Source organism: Cherax quadricarinatus, chromosome 83, assembly GCF_038502225.1.
Source record: "Cherax quadricarinatus isolate ZL_2023a chromosome 83, ASM3850222v1, whole genome shotgun sequence".
Lineage (NCBI taxonomy): Eukaryota > Metazoa > Arthropoda > Malacostraca > Decapoda > Parastacidae > Cherax > Cherax quadricarinatus.
Window position 1 is genome coordinate 12,910,622 of NC_091374.1, and position 12,728 is coordinate 12,923,349.

Here is a 12,728-nt window from a genome sequence, read left to right on the forward strand (position 1 = left end):
GAGGACTTGAGCCGTGGTCCTGGCATGTAGCACGTCCAGCGGAGGACTTGAGCCGTGGTCCTGGCATGTAGCACGTCCAGCGGAGGAACTTGAGTAGCCGTGGTCCTGGCATGTAGCACGTCCTGGTCCTGGCATGTAGCACGTCCAGCGGAGAACTTGAGCCGTGGTCCTGGCATGTAGCACGTCCAGCGGAGGACTTGAACCGTGGTCCTGTGTAGCACGTCCAGCGGAGAACTTGAGCCGTGGTCCTGGCATGTAGCACGTCCAGCGGAGGACTTGAACCGTGGTCCGTGGTCCTGGCATGTAGCACGTCCAGCGGAGAACTTGAGCTGGTCCTGGCATGTAGCACGTCCAGCGGAGAACTTGAACCGTGGCATGTAGCACGTCCAGCGGGGAACTTGAACCGTGGTCCTGGCACTTGAGCCGTGGTCCTGGCATGTAGCACGTCCAGCGGAGGACTTGAGCCGTGTCCTGGCATGTAGCACGTCCAGCGGAGGACTTGAACCGTGGTCCTGGCATGTAGCACGTCCAGCGGAGAACTTGAGCCGTGGTCCTGGCATGTAGCACGTCCAGCGGAGGACTTGAGCCGTGGTCCTGGCATGTAGCACGTCCAGCGGAGGACTTGAACCGTGGTCCTGGCATGTAGCACGTCCAGCGGAGGACTTGAACCGTGGTCCTGGCATGTAGCACGTCCAGCGGAGAACTTGAGCCGTGGTCCTGGCATGTAGCACGTCCAGCGGAGGACTTGAACCGTGGTCCTGGCATGTAGCACGTCCAGCGGAGGACTTGAACCGTGGTCCTGGCATGTAGCACGTCCAGCGGAGAACTTGAGCCGTGGTCCTGGCATGTAGCACGTCCAGCGGAGGACTTGAACCGTGGTCCTGGCATGTAGCACGTCCAGCGGAGGACTTGAACCGTGGTCCTGGCATGTAGCACGTCCAGCGGAGAACTTGAGCCGTGGTCCTGGCATGTAGCACGTCCAGCGGAGAACTTGAGCCGTGGTCCTGGCATGTAGCACGTCCAGCGGAGGACTTGAGCCGTGGTCCTGGCATGTAGCACGTCCAGCGGAGGACTTGAACCGTGGTCCTGGCATGTAGCACGTCCAGCGGAGGACTTGAGCCGTGGTCCTGGCATGTAGCACGTCCAGCGGAGGACTTGAGCCGTGGTCATGGCATGTAGCACGTCCAGCGGAGGACTTGAGCCGTGGTCCTGGCATGTAGCACGTCCAGCGGAGGACTTGAGCCGTGGTCCTGGCATGTAGCACGTCCAGCGGAGGACTTGAACCGTGGTCCTGGCATGTAGCACGTCCAGCGGAGGACTTGAACCGTGGTCCTGGCATGTAGCACGTCCAGCGGAGAACTTGAACCGTGGTCCTGGCATGTAGCACGTCCAGCGGAGGACTTGAACCGTGGTCCTGGCATGTAGCACGTCCAGCGGAGGACTTGAACCGTGGTCCTGTCATGTAGCACGTCCAGCGAAGAACCTGAACCGTGGTCCTGGCATGTAGCACGTCCAGCGGAGGACTTGAGCCGTGGTCATGGCATGTAGCACGTCCAGCGGAGGACTTGAGCCGTGGTCCTGGCATGTAGCACGTCCAGCGGAGGACTTGAGCCGTGGTCCTGGCATGTAGCACGTCCAGCGGAGGACTTGAACCGTGGTCCTGGCATGTAGCACGTCCAGCGGAGGACTTGAACCGTGGTCCTGGCATGTAGCACGTCCAGCGGAGAACTTGAACCGTGGTCCTGGCATGTAGCACGTCCAGCGGAGGACTTGAACCGTGGTCCTGGCATGTAGCACGTCCAGCGGAGGACTTGAACCGTGGTCCTGTCATGTAGCACGTCCAGCGAAGAACCTGAACCGTGGTCCTGGCATGTAGCACGTCCAGCGGAGGACTTGAGCCGTGGTCATGGCATGTAGCACGTCCAGCGGAGAACTTGAACCGTGGTCCTGGCATGTAGCACGTCCAGCGGAGAACTTGAACCGTGGTCCTGGCATGTAGCACGTCCAGCGGAGAACATGAACCGTGGTACTGGCATGTAGCACGTCCAGCGGAGGACTTGAACCGTGGTCCTGGCATGTAGCACGTCCAGCGGAGGACTTGAACCGTGGTCCTGGCATGTAGCACGTCCAGCGAAGAACCTGAACCGTGGTCCTGGCATGTAGCACGTCCAGCGGAGAACATGAACCGTGGTCCTGGCATGTAGCACGTCCAGCGAAGAACTTGAACCGTGGTCCTGGCATGTAGCACGTCCAGCGAAGAACTTGAACCGTGGTCCTGGCATGTAGCACGTCCAGCGGAGAACTTGAATCGTGGTCCTGGCATGTAGCACATCCAGCGGAGGACTTGAACCGTGGTCCTGGCATGTAGTACGTCCAGCGGAGGACTTAAACCGTGGTCCTGGCATGTAGCACATCCAGCAGTTGGTGCAAATGCCATCTCCCAGATGTGTCTTATCTAAGCCGAAGCCAGGCGGAAAAGATATCCAAGATTGTGCTGATTTGCTTGCATAGGTCATACCCATGCGGCGGCTCCTGCATGACAGTAAATTTATGAAGGATTGACCGGTTGTTAGTCTCACTCTGTGTCAAGTCCGTGGCTCTGTTGTCAATGTACTCGCCTCACACATTGAGTGGCCGTGGTTCAATCCCCGGCTTGGGTGGAAACGTTAAGCATGTTTCCTTACACATGTCCCTGTTCACCTAGCAGTAAGTAGGTACCTGGGTGTTAGTCATTTACATCTGCTGTCAATGTTCACCTAGCAGTAAGTAGGTACCTGGGTGTTAGTCGACCGATGTGGGTGGCATCCTGGGGGACAAGATTAAAGGTCCCCAATGGAAATAAGACAGTCCTCGTTCACGCACATTCTTGGGTAATCCCGGGTGGCTAACCCTTCAGGGTTAAAAATCCCAACAAAATCTTATCTTGCATTACTCTGATAGTCGAAAACTCAGTTATAATTAACTCATTTAAGAATATATGACTTCGTTAACTCATTAGGGCTGTTAAAAACTTGAAAGCCACTGTGAGTTGAAATCCACACACACAAAAGACTGTTTTTATAATCATTGGGAACACGCGAGTAATATAATAATTTGGACATGAGCTAATGAACTAGCCAGGAGTGTTGAGGCTTAAGCGGTTCCTGGCCGGCTCTCATTGCCGGCTCTTTTTGCTGGCTCTCCAGGCCGGCTCTTCTTGCTGGCTCTCCAGGACGGCTCTTCTTGCTGGCTCTCCAGGCCGGCTCTCACTGCCGGCTCTTCTTGCTGGCTCTCCAGGCCGGCTCTTCTTGCTCGCTCTCCAGGCCGGCTCTTCTTGCTGGCTCTCCAGGCCGGCTCTCACTGCCGGCTCTTCTTGCTGGCTCTCCAGGCCGGCTCTCACTGCCGGCTCTTCTTGCTGGCTCTCCAGGCCGGCTCTCACTGCCGGCTCTTCTTGCTGGCTCTCCAGGCCGGCTCTCACTGCCGGCTCTTCTTGCTGGCTCTCCAGGCCGGCTCTTCTTGCTGGCTCTCCAGGCCGGCTCTCACTGCCGGCTCTTCCTGGATCTCACTGCCGGCTCTTCCTGCTCTGCCGCAACCAATTTTCATCTTTCTGCGTTAATTTCCTTACATAATTCTCCTAGTCAGTCCCTGACCTACCTACCTAAGCTCTTGGGAGTTAGCGTGGGATGTTACCAAGCACCATGGCTTGTTGTAGTGTTGTAGAATCTCAGGTTCAAGTGTTGAAGAAGGAGACTCTACTTCTTCAGGAGTAAAATAGGAGGCTGAAGCTTCGTATAGATGAGTTTGGGAGCGAGTGTGAGAAGGATTTAGCTGGTAAGGAGGAAATGGTCACCAGCAGTGATAGTGGCAGCCGCTCTAAGTGGCAAGTGGTTCACAGTTCAGGAAGAAGGAAGATGAGGAGAGTTAATAGAGAAGATGTGAAGGTAGGAAATCGATTCTCTGTTCTCCAAGACGAGTGTACTTCAGTGCTTAGTGAGGTTGAAGGTACCACTGATTCCCCTGCTAATCAAGGTAAGAATATTTTAATAGTAGGCAATTCTCAGGTAAGATATATGGACCGTGCATTTTGTAACAGAGAAAGGTCAGACAGAGAGTGTGTCTTCCTGGAGCTGGTGTTGGCGACATAGTCAGCAGGTTGGATAATATTACGGCAGGTAATGGGAACAAGCCCATTATCTGTCTTAGTGCTGGGGGTGATGACACTGGGAAGGGCAGGAGAGAGGAGCTGCTGGATAAGTACAGGTCAGCCATAGAAGTAGTTAGGTCTAAAGGAGGGATCCCAGTCATATGTAGCATCTTGCCTAGAAAGGGAGTGGGCAATAAATGGATGTCTAGGGCAATTGGTATAAATTGCTGGCTAGACAGGTACTGCAAGGAACTTGCAATCCCATTCATTGATAACTGGGACCTATTCTTTGGCAAACGTGATATGTATGCAAGGGATGGGGTTCATCTCTCTGGGGATGGAGTGGTTGCATTAGCCAATTCAATTGAGAGGGTAATTGATGACTTGTCTAGGAATTTAAACTGATAGATTATAGAGGTATGGGTGTTTGTGGGAAACAATCAGGCTGCAACATTAGGGCTAAAAACAGCAGTTATAACCGGGATACCTCAGGGATATGTTTAAAAGATAATATTCAAAATAAAGTTGCTATTAATGGCAAATCAATTGATCAACAAACAAAGAGGGATAGTAGAGGGCAACGAGTGATTAGCTCCTTTAAGGTTTACTATACAAATAGTAGGAGTCTAAAAAATAAGATAGATGAGCTAAGATTACTTGCAAGTGTAGGTAATATAGATATTATTGGTATAACAGAGACCTGGTTCAATCTGAAAGATAGAGAAATGCCTTCTGAATGCAACATACAGGGTTATAAACTATTCCACACTGACAGAGTCAACAGGAAGGGTGGTGGGGTGGCGATGTATGTCAGAGAAAATTTAAATTGTCTTAGACACGATATAAGATTAGAGACATCGAACACAGAATCTGTTTGGCTACAGTTTCTCGAGGGACATGACAAATTAATTTTGGGTGTGATTTACAGGCCCCCAAACCTTGATAGGGAGGGCAGTAAGCTGTTATGGGACGAAATTCTTAAGGCATCTAGATATGAAAATGTTGTGATAATGGGAGATTTTAACTTTAGACAAATTGATTGGAACAATATGACAGGAAATCTTGAGTCTAGTGACTTTCTTGATACGGTTCAGGATTGCTTTTTAGAACAGGTTGTGACAGAACCAACTAGAGGAAACAATCTGCTTGACTTGGTTCTTGCCAACAAAGATTCACTAATTAATAATCTTGAGGTTAATGATGAGCTTGGGGAAAGTGATCACAAATCACTTAGTTTTAATATATCATGGAATTACCCAAATAACTGCAATCAAATCTCTGTCCCAGATTTTCGCTTGGCCGACTTCATGGGACTGAAAAATTACCTGGGTGGGCTAAATTGGGATGTTCTGTCAATGGGTCAGGTAGGTAATCTTGGTTGCCAATATGACGTTTTTCAGAGCATAGTTCTAGCTGCCCAGACAACTTTTGTTCCGAGTAGGGAAATTAGATCTAACAAAAATGATCCCAAATGGATGAACAATAAATTAAAACATCTCACTGGCCAAAAGATAGGCATATATAGGCGTGTCAAAAGAGGGGATGGGCAGTTAAGAAATCAATATATTCAATTAAAGAGAGAAATAAAGAGAGGAATAAGAAAAGCAAAAAGGGATTATGAGGCTAAGGTCGCAAGGGATTCAAAGATTAACCCTAAAGAATTCTTTCAGGTATACAGAAGTAAGATTAGGGACAAGATTGGCCCACTTAAGAGTAACTCTTAATGTATCAGATCACTGACAGTGATAAGGATATGTGTGAAATTCTAAACACCTACTTCCTCTCAGTTTTTCACCCAGGAAAATACTAGCGATATTCCTGAAATAATAGATTATGTAGAACAGGATGATAATAAACTATGTACGATTGCGGTAACTAGTGACATGGTCCTCAGACAAATAGAGAAACTAAAACCTAACAAATTCCCAGGCCCTGATGAACCGTTTGCAAGGGTGTTAAAGGAATGTAAAGAGGAACTTAGCATACCTTTGGCTAATCTTTTTAACATATCACTACAAACTGGCATAGTGCCTGATAAGTGGAAAATAGCAAATGTAATTCCTATTTACAAGGCAGGTGACAGGTCCTTGGCTTCGAACTATAGACCAATAAGCCTTACCTCCATAGTGGGAAAATTTATGGAATCAATAATTGCCGAAGCAATTCGTAGCCATCTTGACAGGCACAGATTGATTAATGAATCTCAACACGGTTTTACAAAGGGGCGTTCCTGTCTTACGAATTTACTAACTTTTTTCACTAAGGTGTTTGAGGAGGTAGATCACGGTAATGAATATGATATTGTGTATATGGACTTCAGTAAGGCTTTCGATAGAGTTCTACACCAGAGACTATTGATGAAACTTAAGGCACACGGAATAGGAGGAGAAATTTTTTCCTGGGTAGAGGCATGGCTGACAAATAGACAGCAGAGAGTTTTCATAAATGGGGAGAAATCAGAATGGGGGCACGTCACAAGCGGTGTTCCTCAGGGGTCAGTGTTGGGCCCGTTGTTGTTCACAATTTACATAAACGACATAGATGAGGGAATAAATAGCGACATAAGCAAATTTGCTGATGACACCAAAATAGGCCGTCCAATTCATTCTAATGAGGATACTAGAGCACTCCAGGAGGATTTGAATAGACTGATGCAATGGTCGGAGAAGTGGCAGATGCAGTTTAATATTGACAAATGCAAAGTTCTAAATGTTGGACAGTTAAATAACCATGCCACATATAAACTAAATAATGTAGATCTTAATACTACTGATTGCGAAAAGGATTTAGGAGTTCTGGTTAGCAGTAATTTAAAACCAAGACAACAGTGCATTAGTGTTCGCAATAAAGCTAACAGAATTCTTGGCTTCATATCTAGAAGTATAAATAATAGAAGCCCTCAGGTTGTTCTTCAACTCTATATATCCTTGGTTAGGCCTCATTTAGACTATGCTGCTCAGTTCTGGTCACTGTATTACAGAATGGATATAAATGCTCTGGAAAACGTAGAGAGGAGGATGACAAAGATGATCCCATGTATCAGAAATCTTCCCTATGAGGATAGACTGAGGGCCCTGAATCTGCACTCTCTTGAAAGGTGTAGAATTAGGGGGGATATGATCGAGGTGTATAAATGGAAAACAGGAATAAATAAAAGGGATGTAAATAGCGTGCTGAAAATTTCCAGCCAAGACAGGACTCGCAGCAATGGTTTCAAGTTGGAAAAATTCAGATTCAGAAAGGATATAGGAAAGCACTGGTTTGGTAATAGAGTTGTGGATGAGTGGAACAAACTCCCGAGTACAGTTATTCAGGCTAAAACGTTGTGTAGTTTTAAAAACAGGTTAGATAAATACATGAGTGGGTGTGGGTGGGTGTGAGTTGGACCTGACTAGCTTGTGCTGCTGGGTCTGGTGCAGTGCTCCATCCTTGAGTGGAGATGATCAGACTGGGTGGGTCATTGGGCTAATCCGGGGGGGGTCATTGGTCTAATCCAGGGGGGGGGACATGGACCTGCTCCGCATGGGTCAGTAGGCCTGTTGCAGTGTTCCTTCTTTCTTATGTTCTTATATTCGTCAGGAAACAGGACAAGTGTTTTCTGACGCGGGTCTTAGTCTTATGATAACCCACAGCTGGAGCTTTTGGTCATCTGACCGAGGCCTTCCGCTGGCTTACCCCTCCACCACTTTAAAAATTAATGTTATAATTATAATCAATATATAGTTACATAACCGTAATAAATTGAAGCAGTGCGAGGGAAATATATATATATATATATATATATATATATATATATATATATATATATATATATATATATATATATATATATATATATATATATATATATATATATATCGATTTGGAGTCTTAGAAAAAATTAATAAATGTCACGTAAAGGAAAGAAATGTAAATAAAAAAAAAGATAAGGTCAAACCAGAAAAATACTTACAGAATTTGGATATAAGCGGTCAAAAAATTTTATACTGGATTTCAGAGACACACGAAAGAGGGGGAGTTGTCATAACGTTACTGAACCCGAGAAGTGAAAGGCCGAAGAAAAGCACTGTGAAAGTGCAAGTACTCGATAACTCTAGCGAAGAATGCATCTTCGGAAATCCAGTGTAATAGCCTAAGAAACTAATGACCCTCAAGGTACAATCTAAGATTCTCCAAAAAATTGCACAAGCATGAAGTCAATGAGATGGGATGGAAGTTACAAGGAGAGGAATGATCATTATCTGAATGAGAAAAACAATGATTTAATGATCTTTAGCTAGTCATAAATACGTTCTCCGTCATATTATAAACGATCAATACGATGAACAGCGACGTCTCACAGATGCAACATGGCTTATGGGTGTTCCACCAGCACCTGGAGAGGTGTTATGTCAAATTGAAATGACATCCACAACTGAAGGATCACGTAACGAGTGTTATGGTCTTCGGCTCCACGAGAGTTGAAATTGAGGTTACATGACTCCTGTGAGTGGGGTTCAATTACGTGGAGAGGAGGGATCCCTCATGTAAACACGAGCTTGTTTGCTTTAAGCTCAAAGCGTGTGGAGTGCAAGACGGTCATTAAAGTAGCAATTCACTGTTCACCCCTAGTCAAGAATGTTATTATCCCTGAAATAAAGATTAAAAGAAAACTCTCACTGACTATTTATGGAGGTATATATATACTTGTGGTGTACATGCAGGTACAGTGCCTTCAGCAAGCAGTAGCGACAGTATCACTCATCAGTAGTCCATAAGCAGAATTATTTTTTAAAAGTAGTAATGTCACAAAAATTGCTAAACCTGTTTGGTAATACACCTGCAAGCATTTAGACTGAATCCAAGGAAGAGGGCAGATGCAGGTCCTTGCATTCAAGAATCCTGTGGTAAAATCAAGGCACCTTCCTTGAAGAGGATAAGTGCAGTTCCTTGAATCCAAGAGTCCTGAAGCGCCATCAAGAGGATAGATGCAGTTCCTGGATCCAAGAGTCCTGAATCACCATCAAGGAACCCTCCTTGAAGGGGATCTGTCTTACAGAGCAGCCAGTATATGCCCTGTCTAGCTTCTTTAAAACAGTTAACAGCATCGCTGTGATGAGCCTCGTCTGACGGGAAGTAATGCTTCCTGTTAATCTGAGTTCCTTTTCGCCTGGAAGGCATGGAGGGACTTGCAGGCTTCGAAAGGAAAGACCCTTGGAGACTTATCCGGAGAGGGCCGCCCCTCCACTACTGAACCACAGTGCTGGGGAGATTACACCACAAAAAAAGATACAATTGCTGACCTGGAGAGTGTACAAAGAACTTTCACGGCACACATAAATACGATAAGGCACCTAAATTACTGGGAACAGTTGAAGTCCCTTCATTTGTATTCCCTGGAACGCAGGCCAGAAAGATACATGATAATATACACTTGGAAAATCCTAGAGGGATTAGTACCAAACTTGCATACGAAAATCACTCCCTATGAAAGCAAAACACTTGGCAGGAGATGCAACATCCCCCCAATGAAAAACAGGGGCGCCATTAGCACGATAAGAGACAACAATAATTGTCAGGGGCCCAAGACTGTTCAACTGCCTCCCAGCATACATAAGGGGGATTTACCAACAGACCCCTGGCTATCTTCAAGAAGGAATTGGACAGGCACCTAAAGTCAGTACCTGACCAGCCGGGCTGTGGTTCGTACGTCAGTTTGCATGCGGCCAGCAGTAACAGCCTGGCTGATCAGACCCTGATCCATCACGAGGCCTGGTTAACCATCGCTGCCGAGACCCACAGTCATCCTATTCTCCCCTTTCTCTTCAACTATCTATCTGCTTAGCTAAAGCAGATTAAGTGAGAGGAGTTGCTGGCCGGTAATGATCATCGTGGTGGGTGAAGAAGAGATCGTAGATAAATGGTTCAGATAACCGACGAGTTGATAAATTAGACACATGTACAACACTTGGGTATCTTTATCCACAACACCTGGGTATCTTTATCCTCAGTAAAGATACCCAAGTGTTGCACATGTGTCTAACTTATCAACTTGTCGGTTCTCTGAACCATTCATCTACTGACCTATAAGAATGGTTTACTCCCCCCCTCTTGTTCCTCTCCTCCCTCTCTTGTTCCTCCTCCCTCTCTTGTTCCCTCCCTCACTCATTTCCTCTTCACTCACCTAGAGTACCTTCCTCTTTCTCTCTCTCTCTCTCTCTCTCTCTCTCTCTCTCTCTCTCTCTCTCTCTCTCTCTCTCTCTCTCTCTCTCTGAGCTCATTGCCTATTATCCAAATGTGACTATGCCATTATTCTGCAATTAGACGACGCAACTCGATTTCCCTTTGTTTCATAATGCACTTGCACGAAAGCAAACACAGGAACAGCAACAAGAGGCGGGGCCAGGAGCTGTTACCCGACCCCTACAACCACAAATAGGGGAGTAACAACAGGTGAGTACACGTATCGAGTTTTGAGACTCTATGACCGCGGGTTCAATCCCGGCCGGGGGTATGGTTTGAGTACACGTATCAGAAGCGTAAAGATATTTCACCCATTATGAATCTGTCACAAACAATTCCCGTCCTTAATCTCAGCTTCGGTTATTATAAGCACAGTTCATTACCAGCGTCACTCACGAAGGTGGAAAACACAGAGGCGGACCTGGGTCCCCGGACTCATTATGTGACTAATCTCACGGACCCTTTTTCCTTAGGGTGACTTACCCACAGGGGTGAGCATGGGGGGGGGTGCATGATATGAATATTAAATCAAATTCTCTCATTCTCTCTCTCTGTTTACTCTAGGTTTAATAAGGTCCCTCCTCCGTACACCTCCCCATAAACCACTAAAGTACAGTGCCCCCGTACCTCCCCATGAACATTACCCAAGGACACTTCCCCTGTAAGACGTACGACGAACAAAGGTTTGGCAAAGGTAGGATAGGAAGAACAGAATTTGGATAAATAAAAGCGTAAAAATAGGATAAAGGGTAAACAACTGAAGGGGGATTAAAAAAGGTAAGTGTCCCATCCACCTGGATTCGTAATGAACAAAAGTATGTGTGAGAAAAATATTTTGAGGGGTTCCATCGTAGAATCTGTGATGGTTAGAGTTAGAGCGGTGATGGTAGCAAAGGACAGCAGGGGTTCTGTTGTTAGTGTTTATTACGACAACTCTGGTGTCCTGCAAGTGATCGTCCCGAAGGATGGACAGAGTAGTAGTGTAGGGAAGTCATAATATTCACATAAGTCCATTCTGTAGTGGTGTTGGTTGATAGATGTCTTGTTACCCCAGTACACTACCCCGGTATACCTTCCCAGTACACCCCAGTACACCACCCCAGTATACCACCCAGTTACACCACCCTAGTACGTCTCCCCAGTACATCACCTAAGTACACCACCCCAGTACACCACCCCGGCACATCACCCTAGAACACCACCCCAGTACACCTCTCCAGTACACCACACTACTACATCACCCCAGTACACCTCCCCAGCACATCACCCCAGTACACCACCCCAGTACACCATCCCAGTACACCATCCCAGTATATCACCCCAGTACACCACCTCAGTAGACCTCCCCAGTACACCACCCCAGTACACCTTCCCAGTACACCACCCCAGTACATTACCCCAGTACATCACCCCAGTACACCTCAGTACATCTCCCCAGTACACCTCAGTACACCACGCTAGTACACCTCCCCAGTACACCTCCCCAATATACCTCCCCAGCACACCACCCCAGTACACCTTTCCAGTACACCTTCCCAGTAGACCACCTCAGTACACCTCCCTAATACACCTCCCCAGTACACCTCCCCAGTACATCACCCCAGTACACCATCCCAGTGCACCTCCCCGGTACACCACCCCAGTACACCTCCCTAGTACACCTCCCCGGTACACCACCCCAGTACACCTCCCCAGTACACCACCCCAGTACACCTCCCCAGTACACCACCCCAGTACACCTTCCCAGTACACCTTCCCAGTACATCTCCCCAGTACTCCTCCCCAGTACACCTCCCCAGTACACCACCCCAGTACACCTCCCCAGTACACCACCCCAGTACACCTCCCCAGTACACCACCCCAGTACACCTCCCCAGTACACCACCCCAGTACACCTCCCCAGTACACCACCCCAGTACACCTCCCCAGTACACCTCCCCAGTACAACACTTTGAACTTTATTATCCTTTATTCCTTTCTCCTGTGAGCCATTAATAGGGTTTCAGCGTTCATTATCTCTCTCTCTGTCTCTCTCTCTCTCTCTCTCTCTCTCTCTCTCTCTCTCTCTCTCTCTCTCTCTCTCTTTCATTCCTAAGTCACCAAACACAACACAATCAATTCTAACAATAGACGTTAACTGCATCATTGAAAATTAAAGAAATTTCAAAAAAAAAAAATTAAAAACAGTAATTATAGCATTGAAAAAAAAAAATTAAAAAAAAGCAATAAAAATCCTAAATAAAACATTTAAAAAATAAAAAAAAATACTGACATAAAAACAAAACAAAAAAAAATACACATAAAAAAATACTGAAATACCAAAAATCTAGAATATATTAAAAATTATAAAAAAAAACGTAAAAAAATATATAGAAAAAAGTTA